This window comes from Leopardus geoffroyi, chromosome D3 (genome assembly GCF_018350155.1).
Source record: "Leopardus geoffroyi isolate Oge1 chromosome D3, O.geoffroyi_Oge1_pat1.0, whole genome shotgun sequence".
NCBI classification, from domain to species: Eukaryota; Metazoa; Chordata; class Mammalia; order Carnivora; family Felidae; genus Leopardus; species Leopardus geoffroyi.
Genome location: NC_059339.1, coordinates 25,543,675 through 25,567,984, shown reverse-complemented (window position 1 = coordinate 25,567,984; position 24,310 = coordinate 25,543,675). Strand labels below are relative to the sequence as shown.

Here is a 24,310-nt window from a genome sequence, read left to right as displayed (position 1 = left end):
CTCCTAACCCCTGGGCAATTCTGCTACTGACATTATCTTAAGAGAGATGTTGGATTCTATTTTATTCTTACGGTTTACGACGGGGGTAGCAATGACTAGCTCTTGTCGGTGAGACTTCCAGGACCCGCTGGCGCTTGAGCTGCTGATCACTAATGGTGGCTTTGTGGATGGTTCAGCGGGATGATGAACCACATCTTATGGTTCATTTGAATAATCCTCCACCACCTCTAGGGCCACTGAGACATAGATTTTTATTTTTTTTTAATTTTTGTTTTTAATAGTGTTTTATTTTATTTTACTTCATTTTCTTTTTTTAGGGGAAAAATGACTTTATTTTCTCCGGGGCTGTGAGCAGACATCTCGTCTCAGAACTTCCGGAGTGGCTTCTTGGGGCCAGCAGCCTGTGTGACTTTGAGTACGTCGACGCACTCAGTCTTACTCCAGGGCTGCCGCTAGCCCGCTGTGACCACGTCGCCAACCTGGACATCCCCGAAGCAGGGGGACAGTGCGCAGACACGTTCTTGTGGCTTCTTTTGAAGCGGTTGCACTTTTGGATGTAGTGAGGCCGTCTTGGTGGGTGACAATGGTCCTCTGTGTCTGTATCGTTGTCACCACCCCAGACGAGAATCCACCGTTGGATGGAGACATGACCAGAAAAGGGGTATTTCTTGCCAACGTAAGCACCCTCAGTGGCTTCCTTGGGCATCTGGAAGCCCAGACCCGTGTTTCTGTAGTATTTTGCAGCTTCTCCTTGCCAGTTTCTCCAAGCAGGACCCTCTTCTTATTGTGAAAGGTGGTTGGCTGCCTTTGGTTGGCCCACTCAGTGCTAATGTCCACCATCTTCCCGGCCACCTGAAAAAAGGGAGAATACTGTTTTATGTTAAACAGTTAATGGGGGGCACCTGCATGGCTCAGTTGGTTACGTGTCTGACTTTGGCTCAGGTCATGATTTCACGGTTCGTAGGTTCGAGTCCCACATCGGGCTCTGTGCTGACAGCTCGAAGCCTGGAGCCTGCTTCAGATTCTAAGTCTCTCTCTGTCTCTGCCCCTCCCCCACTCACACTCTGTCTCTCTCTGTCTCTCAAAAATGAATAAACATTAAAAAAATTTTTTAAAAATGGAACAGTTAATAGTTCACGAGGACTTGTGGAAATAGTAACAAGGGTTCTTGTGTTCACTTCCCCCAATGATAATATCCTACATAGCCATAATAAAAATGGCCAAAGCCAGAAAATCGACAATAGTACAATACTATTAACTCGAACATGACCTAGTGTGGATTTCACCGGTTTTACGTACACTTATTTTTCTTTTGGTGTCCAGTTCTGTGAAATTCTGCCACACGTGTGGATTTGAGGGACCGTCACCATGAACAAGATAAGGCTGCTCCATCACCACAAAGAAACTCCTTTCCTCAACCCTAAATAGCCACACCCCACCACAATCTTAATGCCCAGCAGCCACCGGTCTGATCTATCTGGCTATACCTATGTCACTTTGAGAATTTTAATTTGTTTTATTTTTATTTATTTTTTATTTTTTTTCAATGTATGAAATTTATTGTCAAATTGGTTTCCATACAGAGAATTTTTATATACAGCATTCTCTTCTTCATATTTGAACGTTCATGTCAAGGTGAATTGTATAGCACAGAAACTTTCAGGATTGGCTTTTTATCTCACTTGGCGCAATGCTCCCAAGATCCATCCAAGGTAATGCATGTATCTATAGTCTGCTCCTTTTCGTTGTTGAATAGTATTCCTTTGTATGGGCATACCGTCGTTTGCTGAACCGTTCACCCAATGAAGGTCAAGTTAGTTCCTGTTTGAGGTGATGAATAAAGATGCTTTGTATCCACATACAGGTGTTTATGTAAAGATAAGTTTTCACTTCTCTATAAAATAATTTTTTTTCTTTTTTAATGTTTATTTTTGAGAGAGAGAGAGAGAGAGAGCAAGCAGGGGAGGGACAGAGAGAGGCAGAGACACAGAATCCCAATCAGGCTCCAGGCTCTGAGCTGTCAGCACAGAGTTCATCTCAGGGCTCCAACTCACGACCTTCAAGATCATGACATGAGTCAAAGTCAGATGCGTAACCAACTGAGCCATCCTGGCGTCCCTCACTTTTCTATAAGAAATACCCAGAAGTGGGATTGCTGGGTCATATGTTACGTGTAAACTGTATAAGAAAGTGGCAAGCTGTTTTCTGGAACAGTTTTCCAGAACATTTCCCCCAGCAGCAGGTTGGGGTGAGGGGGCACACAACCCTCTTCCCATGCATCTTCTGATGAACGGCATCACGTCAGAATAATGTCACAGAAAACATGCAGTCTCCCTCTCCTGGGACCATGCTTAGGAGCCAGTATGAAATGACACCCAACACGTACATTCAAAAACAACTAATTTTTTTTTCCTGATGATAAACACAATGTTTCATCATGGCAAAAAAAAAAATCTGGAAAATTCAGCAAAAGATAAAGAAGAAACAAAAATTTCTCACAATGTCGCACCAGGCAAGAAAGCACCTTTGGGATTTCAGTGTTGGGCTTGTTCCTATGTTTTTCATTTTTTAAAATATTTATTTATTTATTTTGAGAGAGAGGGAGGGAGAGAGAGGGAGGGAGAGAGAGGAAGAATCCCAAGCAGGCTCTGAACCGCCAGCACAGAACCTGACGCAGGGCTCGAACTCACGAACGGCGAGATCATGACCTGAGCCGAAGTCAAGAGTTGGACGCCTAACTGACTGAGCCACACAGGCACCCCGAGGACTCGTTCTGGGTGTCTTCCGTAAACGTGCTCGGATTTCATCCATCCCTGGCTGGTGGGGGGCCACCTGTTCTCTCTCCCTTAATAAGAAAGAAACACGAGACAAAACAACCACCCCCACCACAACAAACCCCCCCCACCCCCCAAAAAACACACCCTAGGCCTTGACTGCTTCTGTCTTATCGGCCTGCTCTTCATCGAGCCCGAGTTTGCTCTCGCGGCCCTCAAGAATAGACACATCTCTCGCCTATTCCTGTCACGCGCCTCAAGGCTGCTCAGCCTGGTCTTATCAGCGGAAGGCACCTGGTGCATTGTGGGAGAGCCGGCAGGGTGGGAGCCCTTTCCAGAGAGGTTCCCTCCGACTGGGCCCCGGGCCAGCCGCCCTGCTGACCTAGAGTTGATTTTTCCTCCTTTTTGCATCCTCCCCACCTTCCCTCGCATCAAGGAGGCTCTGGGGCTGAATAGAAATGGCCTGCCTGATGCTCTTGCCCGTGAGACCCTGTCCAGCCCTGGGCTGAGGGACAGTAGACCCCAGGGGAGAGAAGATCGTGCCCTGCCCTCTCCGGCCAGGCAGGAAGGACGTCAAGTCCGGGAGCCTGTGACAATGGCATCTGCCTCTCAGGAGCACGGCATTCTGATGACTACACTTTTTATGATAGATATGTTTCTTAGAGTTGGGGGAACTGGTTCAAGTTCAACGGCGGCCACTCTCATCTCGCTAGGGTTTTTCCATTTTCCAAAGCTCAGGCCCCAGTCACTGGCACGTCTAATCGTCGGAACGACCTCTGGCCATGACTCCAGTCTTCCAGAAGACGAAGCGCAAAGTGCAGGCAGGCACAGAGAGGCACCAGCGCCGTCTGGAAGTTACACAGCCAGGAAGTGGCGGAGCCAGGGTTCTGATCCCGTGAGTCGGTCTCCGACTTCCTGCTATCATCAACGTGTCCGCGGCTCTCGGCCTCCCCATCTGCACAGAATGGACCTTCATCTAGTTTCTCTCTGTGGCCATCTTGCATTCAAACTTTTGATGACCCCGTTTCAGGATCAAATATTTGCTCAGTCCAGCCTAACAAGGGGGCCTTGACTCTTGGAGCTAAAAAACACGAACAGAGTCAAGTGAGCATTTGCCAAATTGCGAGAGATTGGCCCAGACCCAGTCCATCGAATGCTGGGGGTGTGTGGCTGGGGATGATGACACCTGGCAGAAAGTTTGGGCAACCGAACAGGAGCGAAACGATAGGGTGGATGCCACAGCAATGCATTTACAATCAATTTATTGCTTCGGTGGTGGTGGTGGGGGAACATAATTAACATTAAAGATGCTAAAGATAATGGAAACTTATAAACCCAAGTCAGCAGAAAGTCTACTGCCTAGGAAGATCGCTCTTTACATTTGGCTGAAACTCTGCTAAATGCCTCTCTGCGCATATTTCTAGATGAAGAGTGCTGGGTTGTACACGTGCGTCACCCTCGTGTCCGGTCACGGCAAGTGGGGTCCTTTCCCCGTGTCGGCATATGATCCTCTATACGTTCATGGTTTTGGAATATTCCAGGACTCAAATATACCACAGTTTGTTGAACTGGTGCCCCGATGCTGGATCTTTAAGTAGTTTCCAAACATTTGTTCTTGTGAGCTGCCCAGTGTGGAAAAGGAGATCTGGACAGAAGATATTACCCATATAGATATACCTACACATACAGATAGGGATGTAGGTACGGATGTAGATGCCGATGCAGGTGGAGGTATGGGCAGAGGTATTGTTATTGATATGTGCAAATACTTTAGGTATCAGAGTCTATCTGACAATGAAAACTTGTTTTTGGGGGGTGAGGGGGTAAGTATCTTGATAGGTGATCAATTTTGAAGTGGAAGGTGAGCCCGGGTATGCTCTCTTCTTCCTGGGAGGCCACAGGGACCAAGCGGCAGACACGTAGCGGGTTCTCAGTCACTATCACTTTCCCCTTCTCTCTTATTCCAGCCTCACTTAGGAGACAACAAAGAGGCAGCCTTCACTGAATAATTCATTCAGAAATCCAAACAAGGACTTCACACCTCCCATGTGCCAGATTCTATGCTAGGCATTTGGGACGCAGCCATTGAAAAGGCAAGGGACCTCACTTTCTGGGAGCTCCAGGCAGAGGAGAGACGCCCAAATGAATGGCACAGGGGAGGGGGTGGGGGGGTGGGGAGGGTGTAGAGGAGGCAAGAGCAAGGTCAAGACTGACCTCTGCTGCTCGGATTAGCCTTGGGGAAGACGGGTGAGCAGAGTCAGTGAACGATTTCTCGCACAAGACACACCCAAACTGAGCTTGGAGGGGGGAGATGATGGGAATTCTCAGGTGGGAAGTGAACTTCTGAGGGATGAAAGGGCCTAGAAAGGCAGTGCACAAAGTCAGAGCTGAAGCGGCTGGTGCGTGGTGGTTTCCTTGCATTGGCGGGTGAATGGAGCCCCTTTGGCCCATGACATTCAGTAACGGGGGTGGGGTGGGGCTAAGGTGCCTCCAGGGGCTGGGACAGAAGAGGACGATGGTGTCTTGGGAGGGTATGGGTCCTCTGGGGACAGCTCACATCAATTTTCAGGAGAGGATGAAAATCCTATTGATCACAAGAACCCCTCCTGAGTTGTCAATGCTGGCAAGAGATTCACTATTAAAACCAAATGAACATCCACAACCATGAAAACAAACAAACAAAAAAAAGCAGCCACCCATCCCCAAATGCCCTGTAAGCTAAACAGAAAGGCGTCCAGGTGACAAAATTCTGTCCACAGGGCCCCAGTTCACCAGCTTGCCACACGATACCTCCCCAGCAGTACATGACCTTAAAAGACACCCTCCATTTACATGTTTCAGAAAAGATACCCCTGCCAACATGGCCGGATTTATTTTTAAAGCAAGGTTTCCTTGTCTGTGTTCAACTCGATGGGTGGAGAAAATAATTAGAATTGATTTCTCTGTACCCACTCAGGAATAGAATAGGAGGTGACTTTCGTCTCTCTCCACAGGAGACAAGAAGAAAAAAAGAAAAAAAATTCCTTCCAATCCGTGTCTAATCCCACGGATAGTCTCCTCACTTTTGGGACTGTTTTAGTGGTGTCTTTTGATTACAACATTGGTTTGAAGAGACACTAATTGTACCCTGCTTACAACGCTTGTAATTATGCGTATTACATTTTGATTCATTTCCATATGTCAACACCACTACGAGATGGGGTGGGGTGGGTGGCGGAGGACGGCTTTTATAATCCGTTATTGTCTATGGAAAAAAAAAAAACTCCGCACAGAACATGAGTGAAGTGTTCTTTGTTGAAATTGGAAATAAGATTATACATAAAAGTCGTCCTCTGACATCCAGAAAATGGACAGTTTAAAATAAATTGCCACCGCTGGTCAACAAGATTGCCAGCTCCCCTCTCTCCTTTTACACTAACGAGGGAAACACCTTTCAAGGCTTTAATCGCAATATGTTCGAGTGTTTTCAATAGCTTTCTTCTTAATAAAGGATGACCCCAGTATTCCCCCCTTCGCTGAAGACTTTGTCCTACCCCTGATTTGTGGGCGCCGTGTGAAAAAAGACAGACAGAGAGAGAGAGAGGAGGGAGAGGGGGGATATTTGGGGGTGGGGGAGGGGGGTAGCGACAATGTCTCCTAAGCTTGCAAAATCCCAAGTGACACGGCGGCAAAGAGAACAGGACCCTTCTGGCCCAAAGGGCGATGACTCGGAACCAAGTAACAAATAAATAAACCAAACAAAACAGCAGCTTCAACCCCCACCCCCCTTCACTGTGGGGACCTTGCTTCCTCTGAAGACTTTTCCGAAACAGGTTATTGGCTGTGACCCTGGGGCTTGAAAGACGCGGGTAGGCTCTGGATTGCAAATCTGGAAGGTCTGGGAGAGGAGGCCGGGAGCTTTGGAGCAGGATTTGCAAAATGCTGTGGGTGGAGGCAAAGGGGTGTATGGGTCTAGGGCACCCCCTCCCCCATTTCCCCACTTACACAGATGAGGACGTAGGGGACAGGAGGAGCCTGTTGTATGTGCTGAATTGTGTCCCCCTTCTCGAAATTCGTCCGTCGAAGCCCTCGCCCCCGGTGCCTCAGAATGTGACTGTATTTGGAGGCAGGTGATTGAGTTAAAGTGAGCCCTAATTCAATCTGATTCGTGTCCTTAGGAGAAGAGGAAATTTGGACACAGAGAGAGACACTGGCAAGCAAGCATGCAGAGGAAAGGCCATGTGAGGACACAGACAGTCGCAGGCCCTCTGCAAGGCAAAGAGAGAGGCCCCAGGAGGAACCAATTCCGTGTCACCTTGATGTCGGACTTCCAGCTTCTAGAACCGTGGGAGAATACATTTCTGGTGTTTAAGCCCCCCAGGGCTGCACAGCCAGACCGGATGCAGGGACAGTGTCTCCCTGAGCTCAAGGCTGGGAGTTTGTGGTTAAAAGGGCAGAATAGACATACTCCAGGATGTCATAATAGGAAGCACCATTCCCTGAGCCTTAGGCCAGCTCTGTGCAAGGACTTCCTGACTTCATCTCTCCCACTGCCGCTCTGTGCACCGGACAGCTCTCTTCTCTACTCGACGTGGAAAATCGTATGTGGCCGATGAGGATTTGAGCGCATGCTGACTTACACAGTCTCCTTGTGGCTTTGTATCTCCCAGTCTCGGGTGTGACAACTGTTCAGACCCATCATTTGGGAAAACGCCAAGGGCAAGAGGGAAGAGCCCCTCCCTTCTTCCAGACAGCTTCTTCACCTCCCTGTATCCGAGCCCCTGACATCTTCCCTCCCAAGTCATCACAACGGGAATCAAACATCCGTGGCCAGGCTGGAGGTTGAGCTGCAGGCTCTGAACAGAGATTCATTTCTGCTTCGTCACATTCCCAAGAGTTTTTATGTCTCAAAGCCTGGCTATGCGTGTGCTCCTTGGGGGCCACGAGCACGGCATTTTGCAATTCCTCCTTTTCATGAGGCCCCTGGTGCTGTGACTACATGGGACAGATTTGCTCTCTCGCATCAGCCGGCCCTGCTGTGGGGCCAACTGTCTGAGTGTCCACAATAACGGGGTACTGTCCCCGATAGAGTGTTGTGCTTTGAAGTAAAGGAAGAGACACCCCCAGAGGTGGCCTACAGGTTATCAGAAGGAGCCCCAGCCTGGCCAGGCACCGGCCTGAGAACTCATCCTCCGCCTCCTGGCACCTCTCCTGTGAGCCCCAGCCTGTGCTTAGCAACATCAAGGAATAGAAGCAGTTAACCGTTGCTGTTGGGGGTGCCTATTCTAAGACCCTAGGCTCACTGGAGCCTGTCACTCTCCCTACCGGCCAGCACGGAGGAACGAGCACCCCTGTTCTTCAGAGGATGACACCGAGGTTCAGAGAGGCACAGCAACGTGCTGAAATTCCCCCAGGGAGCACGGTAGACCCGAGCCAGGATTTGAACACAGGGCTGTGTGACTCCAGAGCCCGTGTGCCAAACTGCTGGACCACACCGTCTGCTTGGGCAGCAGCCCTCTGCTCCTCTGTTGGCCCTGACGTGCCCGCCAGCTGCCCACTGCCCTTGAGGTCATTTCTCAAGGGTCTGTGCCCTCTCCTGGTGTCCGTGCTCTGGGAGACCCTGGCTCCTGCTCTTACCCTGTCTGCCTCCAGGGTCATCACGCGAATAAGATTCTCCTGGGCTCCAGGGTCCTTTTGGACCCACGTCTGCAGTTTCTTGTTGCCTCTGTGTTGTCCCCGTGGTTTTTCAACTTGTGTCCCTTCATATTTTGTTTTGTGTATAGTTTTATGCTGATGTTCATTGATTGGATGCTGCCATAGTTTCTGCCATCCCAGAAGGGCCCGCCGCAGGGCTGAGAGCCCCGCAGTGTGGGGCCCCGTCCCGTTCATCCCTGAGTGTCCCTGCCTTACACAGGGCCTGGCCCACGCCGTGTTTAAGAAATGGTCACCAAGCTAAGGTGTTATTGTCCATGCTTTCCTACCGTAGGTGTTTCTTAGGCACCACTATGTGCCAGACACTGGGTTAGATGCTGTGGATATAATAGTGACCAAAAGAGAAATCTTGACCTTCGTGGGACTTATGTTCTATTAGAAGCATAGTGATAAGAAAGAAGGAGGAGGGGGAAGGGAAGGGAAAGAGAAATAGAAGGAGGAGAAAGAGAATATAGGGGGAGGGGGAGTGGGGGGAGTAAGGGGAGGAGAGGGAGGGGGAGGAGAGGGAAGGAAGGGAGACAAAGGAGAGGGAGATGGGGAGGAGGGACAAGGAGGAAGGAGAGGGAGAGAAGGAGGGAAGGGAAGGAAGGGGAAAGGAGGAGGGAAAAGAAGGACAGGGAGGAAGGAGAGGGAAGATGGAGGAGGGAAGGGGAGGAGAGAGGGGAAGACACAGGAGGAGGGGCAGGAAGAAGAGAGAGGGAGGAGGGAGAGGGAGAGAAGATGAAGAGGAGGGAAAGGGAGGAGGGAGAGGGAGAAGAGGAGGGAAGGGAAGGAAGGAGGGGGAGGAGAGAGGGGGAGGGGAAGAGGGGAGGAGGGAAGGGGAGGAAGGGAAGGAGAGACAGGGAGGAGAAGGGGGAGGAGGGGTGGGGAGGAGGGAGAGGAGAGGAGGGAAAGGAAGGAAGGACTTGAAGGAGGAATGGGAGAAGGGAAGGGGGAGAGAGAGGGGAGGAGGGACAGGGAAGAGGGAGATGGGAGGAAGGGAAGAAGGGAGGGGAGGAGGGAGAGGAGGGAGAAAAAGAGGAGAAGGACTTATGCACGGAAATGTCTCAGAATACCAAAAATGCCAAAATATCAATGGAAGTTTCCTTTCTGTTGAGTTATTCCCTTTTCTCTATTACATTGTCTTGATTTTCTCCTTTTCAACACTAAGCCCATACAACTTGTTTAATGATTTTCGAAAAATGAGGGGCTTTTTGGACTTGAAAAGGTGAGAGACCATGGACTGTCTGGTCCACCCTGTTCATTTTCTGATGGGGAAATCGAGGCACAGAACGGTGACTTATCCAAGGTCACAGTGCAAGCAGGAAAGACTGAGACTGGGCAGACCTCTTTTCCCACACACAGATCCTTGGGGGAGGAAGACCCCACTGAAATGTCGTGGGGCCATGCAATACCCGGGCAGTGGCCCTTGGGAACCTGTGCCACGGCCCTTAGCTCACCTCTAACGGCAGCCTGGCTGTGGTGGACAGTTCCAGGCAACTTAGACTCAGGCCACAGTGTCCACGTCAAGCACAAGCAATGAGGCTTTTTGCTTTCTGTTGGGACAATAGTCCTGACAGTGGGGCAGCCATCACCCCGAGGTCAGCCCTCAGCACTGCAGTGACAGAGCTGGGACTCTGAGATTCTGAGTGGTCCCGGGGCAGTTGAGCCCCCCTTCATAGCAGTGACCATGACAACCTCCCTTAAACTGGCTCTCCCTTATCCCCATCTTGCTGAACAGACGTTAAATACGTAGATATCCTTCAATAAGCAAGATGCGTGGTATGCCAGACGGTGCTGCCAGCACCAGAGTTTGGGGACTAGAAAGGGACAGAAGAGGGAGGAGGCAGGGAGCCCCAGCGCTCTCTTCAGGAAGTCCAAGGGAAGTGAATGCAAACACCCCCGAAGAGGGAGGGTGCCTGCACTGTGAAGGAAAGAACACTGTGGCCAGTGGCTGGAGGGGAATGAATAAGGGAAAGCTGGCAGAGGAGCCCAGGGAGTCTTGGAGAGGGGAGCTAACTACTGCAGGTTCATGCAGCAGGGCTGGCTTTGGACCCTAGTTTTTCTGAGTCACTCTTCTACATCACACCACGCATGGTCCTCAAAAATATTGAATGGAAAAGGAAAGGAAGGAGGGACGGAGGAAGGCATGGAGGCGAAATGGATGGATGGATGGATGGATGCAAGGATGGATGATGAATGGATGGCGAGGTGGGTGGAAGGATGGCAAGAAGTAAAGAAGAAAAAAGAAAGATGGTGGATGGATGGATGGATGGATATGAATGGGTAGCAGGAAGAAAAGAAGAAAGAGAAGAAGAAAAGAAGGAAGTGAGGAAGGAAGGAAATAAGGAAGGAGGAGAGGAGATGGATGGATGATGAGTGGATGGATGAATATATGGCCGGATGAATGATAAATGTGTGTATATATGTATGTATGCATAGATGGATGGATATGAATGGATATCAGGAAGAAAAGAAGAAAAGGAAGAATGAAAGAAGGAAGGAAGGAAGGAAGGAAGGAAGGAAGGAAGGAAGGAGATGGATGGATGGATGGATAGGTATGAATGGATATCAAGAAGAAAAGAAGAAAAGGAAGAAGGAAAGAAGGAAAGAAGGAAGGAAGGAAGGAGATGGATGGATGGACGGATGGATGGATAGCAGGAAGAAGAGAAGAAAGGAAGCAAGGGAGGGAAGGAGGAAAGAAGGATTTTTTAATGTGTTTAACCCCCATGCTTCCTGTGCTCAATCCAGCCCACTGGTGTGTCGGGGGCTGCTGCCTACATCCCCCTCAGGCTCTCTGTACTCTCCCCTATGACCCCCTGGGCATTCCGCAGCCTGAGCCCTCACCCCAGAAAGGTAATTCTACCCTCTAATTACAGCTCTTGTAAAAGTAAGAGAGGGGCTCATTCTTCAGAAATAAATCAATACAAGTTAAAAGGCCATCCTGTTTGTTTCTGTAACAATGCTCTTTAGAAAATTGGGTGCTGTTCCATTTGCTGACGGGTACCCCATCCGTCATCGGCAGCCAGAGTCACATCACATTATGTTGCCAAACATAATATAGCATTATCAGGACGCTGCATCACATTGGAGATTGGCAGGGAAATGAATTTTAGCGGAGAGATCTCACTTGAGAAAATATGTAAAGCCAAAAAAGAGGAAAAGCTTAGAGGGAGGTTTTCATAAGCAGAAATGGGATTTACAAAGCTCAATAGTGCTGGAATCCCCAAACCAGGAAAAAAATCACAGCACTACCAAGAGACAACCATAAAAACAAGTAAATACGTTACTTATTAGAATAGGGACCACAAAACTGTCAGAAGTGTTTCCTCCATGGAGACGCGCAACAACCACTCAAGACAGGTTTTATTATTCCTGTTCTATGGTAAGGACACTGAGGCCCAGAGAAGTTAAGTGAGTTCCCTGAAGTCACACAGCCATTAAGCAACAGCACCAGGTTTCAAAATCTGACCTGCTGATGCTGGAACCAGAAAAACCCAAGGTACGTGGATGAACTAAAGCCAGTTTCCTATTTAGATTACATGATACACTCGATTGTCTAAAAGGCTGGGAAGCTTAGCTGAAGCATCAGACTACACAGATATCATATGCTTTTTTTTTTTTAATTTCTTAAATGTTCGTTTATTTTTGAGAGAGATGGGGCGGGAGGGGCAGAGAGGAGGAGACACAGAACCTGAAGCAGGCTCCAGGCTCCGAGCTGTCAGCACAGAGCCTGATGTGGGGCTTGAACTCAGGAGTTGTGAGATCATGACCCGAGCCGAAGTCAGTCACTCATCCGACTGAGCCACCCAGGCGCCCCAGATATCACATCCCTGCCAAGGAGGGACAGCTAATCTGGATGGGCCTTTCAGCCCTATGATCCTCTGGGTCTATAAATAAGTGGCACTTGGGCTGTGTTGGTTCAAGGGAAGGTGACTGTCCTCTTTCTGGGAAGGCTAAGCCTGTGTCTATAGCTGGTACATCTTAGCTGTGCTACGTAGGAGTTTGATTTTTCACCAAGGACAGGGCTCAAGGTTAGCAAGCCACTCTCCCACTTGTGGCCCCAACGGGGACTTCAACTCTGCTTAGGGTGGAGTTTACAGGTGGATGAAGGCAGCTGTCAATCAGAGGGCTCCAGACTGCCTTGCCCAGACCCCTTCTCTGTCATGTCTGAGTGGTTTCTTTTTCTGAGTCCCATGACACTTTTTCCCCTGGCTGATCCAAGCTGGTGAGATGGGCATGGGGACATCAGTCCTTCCAATGTGACTTGAGGACCTAAACTGTCTGAGGGTATCAGCCTCAGTCCCTGCACTGGAGATGGACAGGGGAGAATGCATATAAAGAGACAAGTGTAATAGGCTTTCAATTGTTTGTAAACACTCTCTGATATCTCAAGTGCTGAATATAGTACCAGACTCCTTGGGTGGGGGGGGGGGGGTTTCAATAACTGGGAGCTCAGATTGTTACTTCTGTGGGGACTGTTCAGCCATAGAAGCACAAAGAAGAAGAGAGTATTAACTGAGCTTGGGAGGAAGCAGTGAGGTTCAAGTTGGGCTTTGAGGCATGGATAGGAGTTTGGTGGCAGGCAAACCTACTAGAGATAAAGACATTCCAGGAAAAGAGGCTAATGGGAAGAAAAATAGGAAGGAATGGCATGTTTGAGGAATAATATAATTTAGGAAGGGGTATCCCTGGTCTGTCAAGTGGAGGGGGCATTGGAATGACAGATATGTGATAAGACCCCATTCGTTAAGTACCGTGCCAGTCTACCTGTGGGTGGCACTATATAGATAGAGTCCAGATGCCATGTGACAACTTTGTATTTCCCAAACCCGAAGCTAATTAGCCAACAGGCATCAGTGTGTAGAACTTCAGCGATTTTTTTCCCTCGCTTTTGAAGCCCCCTTTCCTTCAACAGATAGGAGAGGGTCTCTATACTTCAATGGACATCAAAATCGCCTGGGACACTTGTGGAAATGCAGATTCCTGGGCCCCACCCCCAAGAGATTCTGATCCTGGTGGTCCCCCGATCACACCTGGAGATACACTGCTCCCTGTGGACCCTGAGCAAGGGCCCCGTAGAGACAGAATTCTTTATGTGGCCGCAGCCGCACCAGGGATTTGAAGCCACTAACAGACATCCCCAAAGGAGGCACCGTCGTTTCAAGTCGGGAAGAAGGGAGGCGGTGTGGGGGCTCCAGATTTCACAGCAAGTACTTTGCGAAATCACAACGGCATACTCTGCTGTGGAACCACAGCAGCACCTTATTAAAAAAAGATCAGTGGGGCCCTTGGAATTGATCACAAACTATTTCTGTCAATGTCACACACAACTGTGTTTGGGGAAGTTCACAGACACATCTGCTAAATTGAAAGGCTTTGGGGTTTGAAAGTAAACAAATAATAAATAAATGAATATGTAATAAAATGAAAAGGCGGAGGTGGGGGGGGTGGGGAGGAAACCCACACTTTGAGTCCGGTAGACAAATCGAAGAGAAAGGAAAATGATGTATCCATACTGTGGTGCGTGGCTGATACCACACTCTGAGTGTTCGGGGGTTGGGGGGGCGGTGATGAAGGAAGAAAGGCGACAAGGAAGGAAGGAAGGATCACGTATTTCTACAACAGTCTGGAGGCAGCTGTGTGTAGAACAGGAGCTTGGAAAGGACTCTATCTCCAGTTCCTAGTGTTGGTTTTAGGAGCGGCATATTCTGGTTGTTAGAATGCGTTGTCAGCTGGGGCAGCCTATGGTACACTCCTGAGCAGCTGTTTGCAGTTGGGGAAGAGAGACATGGTATAAAATAAGGAAACAGACTCAAATAAGAGAATTCTCTCTGGCAGAGCTGAAAGGGCCTTTGGAGGGCATCCATTCACTGTCCAGATGGGGGAGGTAAGACCTGGGGTGGGGGGGGCGGAATTCTCACCGAAGGTCACCCTGTCCTAGCGGCAGGATCAGGGTAAGAAGCCAGGTCTCCAGACGCCTAGTCTAGTATTTCTCCCTCTGCCTCATGCCGTGGAGGTCTAAAACAGCCACACGTTTCAGATCAAGCGTGGGGGACCACCTGGGGCACTGGGGAGTCAAGAGCAGCCATAGCTGCCTGAACTAGCGTTGGGTCTCAAGTAGGACTCACGTGTAAACTGATCTTACCTGTATGTTTTGGCATCAGAAACACACGCAGTGACATGTTGTACAATTGTCATGACAGCTTTAAGTGGCCACAGTTATTCAGCAGGTGTTCCTGAACGCTCAAGGCCCCAGGAGCCACAGTGATGGGGAAGACTAGGTGCGCACCTGCTCTCGAGTCTTCTATCTCCTCCACTCTCTTCCCTGGAGGGAAGGTATCTTCTTTCCGCTCCTTCCAGAGCCTCTTTCTATATCGAGTCTGCCCCACCTCCAACCTGTGGGCATCTCATGGATGGAATTTCATTGCGCCTAGGGCTTCCAACACAGAACACCATGTTTGGCCCGTGGTCGGGGCTCAGTCCAGGTTTATTGTGTCAATAGCACGCAGTGTGCTACTCGTAGTAAGTCTGATGGCAGGCTACCTTGAGACCTCCAGGAGTTTCCTTGAATTGTCATGTCAACAGTGCTGGTCTCAATCCTGATGGGCCATCCACAACAGGGGCCCAAGCGGTGGAGCCAAGGGCTACGGAGCTCTCACTGTTGCCCAGAATCATCTGATGTTGTGTCCCAGCCTCTACCAAAATGCAACCCATGGAATGTGGCTCAGGGCACAAGGTGGCCTCAGCTCAAGAGACAAGAGCCTCTTTATTCCTTTCTAGAGAGGGCCAAAGAGGGAACGGGAGCTTTGGGGAAGACAGGAAGGAGGGAGGTTCCTTCCCTCCAAAGATGACTGCCTCCAAAGACGTCGATCTTTGCAGATGGGGAAACTGAGACTCAGAGCTGTTGTGTAACTCGCCCAGTGTCACATCATGAGGGAGTGCTGGAGCCATGAGTCAACTGCATATCTGTCTGATTCCAGACCTGAACTCTGTCAACTAAGCTGTGCTGTGGGACTCAGGAACTGGCAGATGGTGCCTGGCACTGTGGAGAAGGACATGGAGCCCCTTCAGCCACTCTCCCCACCACTGGTTCCAAATCCCCACAGCAATGTTTCCAAGTATCCTGGATACTTCCAACACCCTGGCCTCTGGAACCCTGGACCTTCTCAGCTCCAGGACCTTTTCTTTCCCTACAGATAGAGACTCATACCTTCCCCCAACCTTCCAAGGCCAACAAGGCTGGCCCTGAACCACCCCCGGCCCAACCCAGCTCTGTCTCACAGAACATCCCTTCTTGTGCCCCATGGGTGAGTCACGGCCTCTTGGGAGTTCCGGGAGAAAGTTGTATACCCTCTCCACACTTGCCCTTGGCCTAAGGTGTTCCCACCACTTGGGAGGCTCTTTCCTTCTTTTTCCATCTACTGAACTCCTACACATCTCCTCTGATCCTTCTCCAAATGCCACTTCTCTGACTCCATGTAAGTTAGATCCCGTTTTCTACCCTTTCACTGTATCACATTCCTCTCCTCCATATAATTTGGCTCCATTAGAATGTGATACTTGTGTAATTATCTGATATATCTGTCTCCTTCACTATAGTGTAAGCACATTGAGAACAGAGACCAGGTATGTATTTGTATTATAGTGACCTACCCACAACAGGAACTCAATAAATATTTTTTGGATAGTTGGGTAGGGGGTGGACAAATGGATGGATGGATGGATGGATGGATGGATGGATGGATGAGTGGATAGATGGAGGTATGGATGGATGGATGGATGGATGGATGGATGAGGAGGTGGATGGATGAGTGGATTGTAGGGTAGATGGTCAAGTGAATGGATGATGGATGGAAAGATAAGTGATACTAACTCCTTGGAATTCCTCAAAGCAAAGGACACTGGACATTATTCTGATATTTTATCCTCCTTTAAATTGTGTCAAATGGATTTACATATAAAGCATGGGTGTTACATTGGCCCAACTAGAGCTGTTTACAGAGTCCAGAATTTTACATGTATGTACCCAACACTCAGAGGAGGCAGACAGACTTCCAGTGTAGCAGTTTAGATGGGAAGTTCTTCCATTAGTCTCACTAGCCTCATCAGCTCCCTCCTTCCCCATCCTCTGCAGAGTATTGAATTACTCTACGGGTCTTGACTCCTCTGTAGTGTGTCATATGTTCACACCTTCTCCAGGATTTGCTAAAGGGAAGGTTATTCCTTTAACCTTTGACTCTAGACTTGACCATGTGATTGGCTTTGGCTCATGGGATGTTAGTATGTGTGACATCTGTCTATTGCCATAAGAAGTTGCTGGTCCAAGGAGGGTGGGAGACACATAGAGCAGACCTGGAGCTGAGCCCCATCAGGGTCAGCCTAGAGGACCCCAGGCAATGCTTAGATGAACAGGTGAGAAATCAAAGCTTATTTGCCACTGAGACGTCTGTGGTTGTTTGTTACATAGCATTATCATGGCCATAGCTGACTGATACACCAACTGTGAGATCTTTGGCAAATTATTTAAGCTTGTTACATCTTGGTTTCCTATTAGTAAAAAGGGAATAATATTCTGTCTCCTATAATCAATTTTCCAGAGTTCCTGTGAGAATTATATACAGTAACACATGAAAGAATTTAGAACAGTGTTTAGCATGAAATAAGTGTCCAATAACTTTGGGCAAGTTGATATCATCATCCCCATCATCATCATCATCATATTATTTGATGCCATAAAAACTGAAAGAGGAATTTAGGACGGATTCCAATCATGACCAAAGTCGAAAACACCAGTCGAATACTTCTCCTTATTTTTGCAAATAATAACTACATTCACTCAGCTTTTTCCTTGTGCCAGCACTGAGTTAGGAACTCTACAAGCTTTCTTGCTGAATCTGCAGAAAAGGTGTATGAAGCAGACCTCCTGTTAACCCCATTTACAGATAGAGGCCGAGGTTCACAGAGCTAATTCACCTAGCTACGAGGTGATGGAGTTAAGATTAAACCTGAGGCAAACTGCAGACTCCACATCCATTAGCTCTGTGCTCCGCAGCTAAAGAATTCCACACACCTTATAGATGAGGAAACTAAGGCTCAGAGAGGGGAGGTGTCTTGCCTGAGATCACACAGCTGGTAAATGGCAGAACCTGCTTCATTACGACGTTGTCAGCTCTGTGAGACCAGAGGCCATCTTAGGGGGTGACCCAGGGACAGAGGAAGGGTGTCTCTACCCCATCTTCATTTCTGAGTGCCCAAGGATATATTCTTGAGGTGGCATACGGGAAAAGAAACTTCCCTGACATCAGACAGGAGATGCCGTGCTAAGCAGTGTGGGCCGAGGCTAACAGGGCATTCATTCCTGGGCCAACCGCTGGAAAATGTGCAAATGCAGAAATATTTCCCCCGCAGAGCTGGGTGGTGTGCAGATGGGAGCCGTCCAGCTGTGGAGCCCCGCAGAGCGTGTTAGCTATGACTCACCCCCTCCACAGAGCTGGCCTGGTCATTGAGGGTGGGGATCAGAAGCGCACGAGTTGGAACCTGATGGTCATGCCTCTCAAAGACACCCTTTCCTTGACCTCATCTTCTGTCCAGATGTGTTTTCAGAAACAAAGTAGATGGGGCGGGGTCCCGGAAGGAAAAATATGGAAGAACCAAGAGAGAAGAGCATTGTTAAGCGCCTCCTGCATGCCAGGCCCCGGCTGAGAAATTCTCATATGTTATAAGCTCTTTTTCTTTGAGGGTGGATCCCAGAAGCATGGTCATCCCCACGGAGCTTGTTAGAAATGCAGAATTTCAGGTTGTGTCCTACACCTGCTGAGTCGGAGACTTCATTTTAACAATACTCCGGGCGATGGGTGTGCTCGTCAGCCCAGTTAGAAATCCTCACTGCCTCCCTTCTGACGCAAGCACCATCAACGCCCCATCTTATAGAAGGAAATCGAGTCTCAGAATCACGAGACTTGCCAAAGTCCTCCCAGGGAGGAAGAGGCAATACAGCTATCTGTGCTGGACTTTTTCTGCCCCCGGAACCTATGATCTTATAAGCAAACTGGCTGAATTCTGCGGTTTCAGGACCATAATAAATAGGGGGAGCATAGCGGAAATAGCTCTGACAGTATCCACAGCTCAGGTGTTAGCTCTGCCACTGCCTTGCTAAGATGTCGCTTTGGGACTCAGTTTCCCCATCCATGAAATGGGAGCAGAGAGGCTTCCCTTTGGGCTGGAAAATTCTGATTCTGGGACTCCAGGGATGGCCCCAGAAACCTCTCCCATCTCGACTTGAGATTGAACCACAGTCCCTCACCCAACCTCCCTGGGGCCACCCCCGCACCCCACAGCCATCCCAGGCACTCGCTGTCCCCAGTGAAACTGAACTGCCCAGCCGCCTCAAACACCACACAAAATCGCAGGCAACAGGGCAGAAAACCCAATTATTCTCAGCTGTTACACTGCTTAATTTAATATTTCCAACGAGTTCCTTGCGCCGCTCCTCAAGAATGAAATGCATATTTGGGCTCTGTCACAAAACATTACATTTTGTCAAGGCAATCCATTTCGCTGTGGTAATTTGTAAGTGCGCGCCGGCCCCTGTGCGGTCTGGGGGCATTTACAGTGGCTTCTGGGAACAGAGGCCAGAAAGGAGGGATCTGTGCAGGGTCAGGGGGAGACGGGAGGCTGGCAGGACCTGGGGTGGCATCTGTCTTTCCGAAGCTCCAGAGAGAGTTTGGGGAGAACCAACAGACATGGGACCTCCCTTAGCAAGGAGATTATGGAAGCAGGACCCAGGGAGGCATTGCTGGCAGAGGAGGATTCTGGTTTTCAACTTTTTGAGAAGGTTACGCAATCTTTATTTCTGATCACTGAAGAAAAAATTGAACATGAAGATAATGGTAATAATATTGAATAATAAAATCATCGGCAAACTCTCATCTAAAGAGGAAGGCGAGTGTTGTTAAAATTGTGTCGTGTACCCTTTAAAAAATTGTTTTAATGTTTATTTATTTTTCAGGGAGACAGAGACAGAGACAGAGCGTGAGCAGGGGAAGGGCAGAGAGAGAGGGAGACACAGAATCTGAAGCAGGCTCCAGGCTCTGAGCTGTCGGCACAGAGCCCCATGTGGGCCTCAAACCCACCAACTCGAGATTATAACCCGAGCCAAAGTTGGATGCTTAACCGGCTGGGCCACCCAGGTGCCCCTGTCATATACCCCTTTAAAGTGGTTTATAAACACACACACACACACACACACACACACACACACACACCCAATGGAATCCATCCAATTCTACATGCTTTTCTTTTCTTTTAAAGACAGAAAGAGAGGGGGCGGGGGAGAGAGAGAGAGTATGGGAATGGGGGAGAGAGGCAGAGGGAGAGAGAGAGAATCTTAAAGCAGCTCCGCTCAGAGTGCAACACAGGGCTTGATCCCGTGACCCTTGGGATCATGACCTGAGCTGAAGTCAAGAGTTGGATGCTCAACCGACTGAGCCAACCAGGCTCCCCTCCACATGCTATTCTATTTTTTTAAATTTTTTTTTTCTTCAACGTTTATTTATTTTTGGGACAGAGAGAGACAGAGCAAGAACGGGGGAGGGGCAGAGAGAGAGGGAGACACAGAATCGGAAACAGGCTCCAGGCTCTGAGCCATCAGCCCAGAGCCCGACGCGGGGCTCGAACTCACGGACCGCGAGATCGTGACCTGGCTGAAGTCGGACGCCCAACCGACTGCGCCACCCAGGCGCCCCTCCACATGCTATTCTTAATTTAATTTTATCCAGCAATAACTCACAAGACACTGCAAGAAACTTACAGAGAGTTCCTGTATACCCCTCCTCCAGCGATGACCTCTCCCCACAATGATGACACTCACGTAACCACAGTACGTTGCCACAACCAGGAAACTGACATTCTGCATACTACATTATCTGCCTTTTCTGCTTCACACTTTCCCATTATGAGCACATGCACTGGTTTCAGACCTTGGTGGTTAAACCCCGGTTTTGCCTCCTTCCACCAGTGGGATCTTGGTCAAAAACACTTTGGTTTGGGACGGATTAGTAAGTGGAGACCTATCTCCTGGCATGCTTGTAAAAATTAAATGATAGAACACACAATGTGTGCCCCATATGAGATGCCTAGGAGACAGCATCTGTCCCTGTATAATTTTAGGTTTGTATTGTCCCTTCATATCCCAGACATCAGAAAGGTACCCGAGCCATGCCGGGTGCTAGGGGTCGGGAGAACCTGACACGAGCAAGATCCCTGTTTTTCTAGCTCCCAATAGTCACGGTAGATGGTTTTTTGAAATCTACTCAATATATTTGAATTTCATACATAAAGTTTGGCTTTAAGAAAAGGATTCAAAGTTTTTAGAAGGAGGAACTCCAAAGGTTTTCCTGATCTCACATGGCTGCATGGGATTATATTACACGGAAGCCCCATTCTTTCCTAAGTCAATCCCCTTTTGCTGGACATTTAGGTTGTTTCTACTTTTTTTTTTTTTTTTTTTTTTTTTACTAATAGAAACAACTCTGCAATGAACGTATTTTGTGCACTTTTCATAGGTACTTGCATCCTTGTGTAAATATTCTCTTAAAATAAATTCATAGCAGTGGCATTTTAAGGAGATCAGGGAGAATTGATTAAGGAAAAAGGTGTTTTTCTTCTACGAAGCCTAGCACTGGGGACTCCTTCTTGTAGACTCTTAGACAGGTATCATCACAGAGAAGTCAATGTATACACTTGGCACTTAGCTTCTCACTCTGAATCCTCCCATAGTTGGGTACAGTGGGAATTTCTCTTCCCATTATGTTGATGAGAAAACTGAGGTTCCCAGAGATCAAGTGCTTCTCTTAGGCCATATGGTGAATAAGTATCCTGAGCAGGGATTCAACCTGCTTGCAAGCCAGGTTCAACCCAGACTGTCTCAGACTACCTCACCCTACCCCCGCCCCCCTATGATATATACACAGACTCAATTCAGGAGCCAGTTTCCAGGCTGGACTTAAGCGATCACATACAATCTCTTGGTGCCTCAATTTCCTCAAGTGTAAAATGGGAAATATACATGAGAGATGATGTATTTTAAGGATACTGGAATTTACATGAAATCCAAATTTTTCTTTACCATGAAACTTCTCAGGGCCTTTATTATAATGCCTATTACAAATGTTTAAGACTGGGATTGGCTAGATATTTATTACCTTTTATTAGATATTTATTACCTTTTATTAGATATTTATTACCTTTTATTAGATAAAATAATAGATATTATTATGGTGCCTGGGTGGCTCAGTCGGTTGAGCATCTGACTTCAGCTCAGGTCATGATCTCCCAGTTCGTGAGTTCGAGTCCCGCACTGGGCTCACTGCTGTCAGTGCAGAGCCCCTTAGGATCTTCTGTTCCCCTCTCTCGCTGCCCCCTCACCCCCGTTCATGCTCTCACTCTCAAAAATTAAAAAAAAATACAAAAGAAACATTTAAAAAAAGAAGGAATCTCATGAGGCTGTTACTTCATGGGATGAATTTAAGGGACACTTCATCTAGCCAGCTAGGTACGCATCCCTCTACCTAACCATCCCCAACGTATATTGAGCTCTTAGTATACACCGAACAGTGTGCTCAACACCTTATAAATGTAGCATGTTGATTTATATTTGAGATCCTCTCTGAACGAGTGAGTGGCTGTGCTCTTGAGCAAATACTAAGAGGTGAAGCAGTGAAGTGTGGGTATCATTCAGGGTCCTAAGGACAAACAGAAGGCACAGTGGTGGTGGGGAGAGCAGAGGAGGAGTGGGAGCCGTTTCCATCCCTCCACCCAAGGGGGCGAGGCCAGGAGCTATTGGAAGGAGTGGGGAGAGGAAGTGTCAGAGCTGCGTGGCAGGGGTGAAGACTTTTGCTGGAGGGACACAGCCAGCCTGCAGTCCGGCATGGAGGGAGCCAGGGAGTTAATGCCCCATCCCCTCTCTCCTTGTGAGTCTCATCTCCTGCAGACACCTCCCACTGGCTGGACGCACTTGGAAGGGGGAGCGCACAGCATAGGGACCCCTTGAGGCAGCTCGGCCTCCTTGGGCATAGAGCAGGGAGGAGAGGGGTGGGAAATGAGTGTGGAGGGGCAAATGGGAGACCTCTCCTACTGTATGCAATGAGCTAGTAAAAGCCTTGAGTGAATGAGTCGGGGGTAAGTGGTGCAGGAAAGCAGCTGTCTCCCCGTGATCCAGGCTCCCCCTCCCCAAAAGCCACCCTGCCCTCCCTGCTCAAAGCACCACCCAGGACCCAGGCTGGGGGTCAAACCCTCCTTAGCTTCCCTCATTATCCCATCAGATTGGGGCTGTCATTAGCCCCCAGTGCTGAACAAAGGGCCCTCGCCCAGGCGGCCATATCCACGGGGCTAATTAATTGGATTAATGGTAGAGCAGCCCACACTGGGTCTGGCTCGGATAATTTCAATGAACGCTGAACACCAATCCCCAAAGTCATTGGAATATGGATGAGGCAAATTGAGTTAAAATTGAGGAGATGGCTGCATTCATTAGCCCGCCCACCCTCTGAAGTCGCTGCTTAATATGCAAACTATTAATATGCAAATCAGTGCAAATGGAAAGGGGGGAAAAAAAAGAAGTGTGATACCCCCTCCCCCCTTTTTTGGAAACTCAGCTACACACGGGGCAGCTGCTTTGCTGTGAAAGAGAACAAGGCGTGCCTGTGTGCAGGTCTCCGAGGCAGGAGAAGGGACTGGGAGCTTTCATGTCAGAAATTAATTAAAAGCAGCGGCAGGGACACAGCACACCTTTATCAGCCTGCAAACACGTGTTACAGCGAGCGGGGGGCCAAGTGGGGGGAACCAGGTTCCCCGGGGGGAAGGCTTGCTGTGCACCTGGGAGCCGGGGCCCTGGCAGCCTCAGGGAAGTCTGTTTGGGTCGGGTTATTTAAAATTATTGTGTGCGTGCTTGTGTTTCATTTCAACGTTTATATACACATTCGATACATAATTCAATACACACACGTATATTTCCCACCTAAGCGATACACGTTCATTGCAGGAGAGTAGGAAATCAGCAGACTCAGGAGCTTGGTTATCTAGGCTTAAAATCACATCAGGACCGAATGTGAAGGCAAGTTAAAAAGTCAGTTCAAACAAGGAATCATTTTTTAAGTGAAGTGTTCATGAAGCAAAGATTTTATTCGTTTCGAATTGGTCGATTCTTCCATCAAGGGGACAGTCACACGTGTCCAAATTCTAACGGTTCAAAAAAATAAATAAATGAAGACAGGAGACAGGGTCCGTCTCTGCCAGACGGAGGGACCGTCTCCAACCCTCCCCCGCGTCCTTTCCTAGAGGTGACAATGCCACGGGCTCTTGAGAATTCTTCCCTAAATGGGCGGAGGGCATGTAAGCCATTATATTTATGTCTTTTACCTTTTTTTTGCAAACAGAGGGGGCCAAGGGCATCGTTCCGCATTTTGCTTTGTTCACTTAACAGAGAGCATCTCAGGCATTGTCCATGAAGCCCCTCCTCGTCCTGTTTATGCCCCCGTGTGACGCTGGGTGGGGTGGCTGTTTCCCTTACCAGCACCCTCCTGGTGGACCTTTAGGGTTGCTTCCTATTTCTTCGGCTGTTTCAGCCAAAACCGCCATAAAAACCCTTCGCGCAGAACATGCCGAACGCATGGAAGGTCATCGTAGGTGGACGACCAAGTGGAAACGTAGGAGCGTGAGCGGTTGCCACGACTGCACTCGGTGGCCCCGCAACAAGGCACCCGTCCTGCTCCTGCCGAGGACCTGGGATGCCTGCTTGCCCACAGCCGCGCCCACGGACCGGGCTATTGAACTTTTGAATCTGTGCCAACCTGATAGATGACAAA

At 48.8% G+C, this 24,310-nt stretch overlaps 1 pseudogene; it reads right to left on the bottom strand.

Moving 5' to 3' along the window:
* Positions 1–318: 318 nt before the first annotated feature.
* On the bottom strand, positions 319–846 carry LOC123588299 (annotated as a pseudogene).
* Positions 847–24,310: the final 23,464 nt, after the last annotated feature.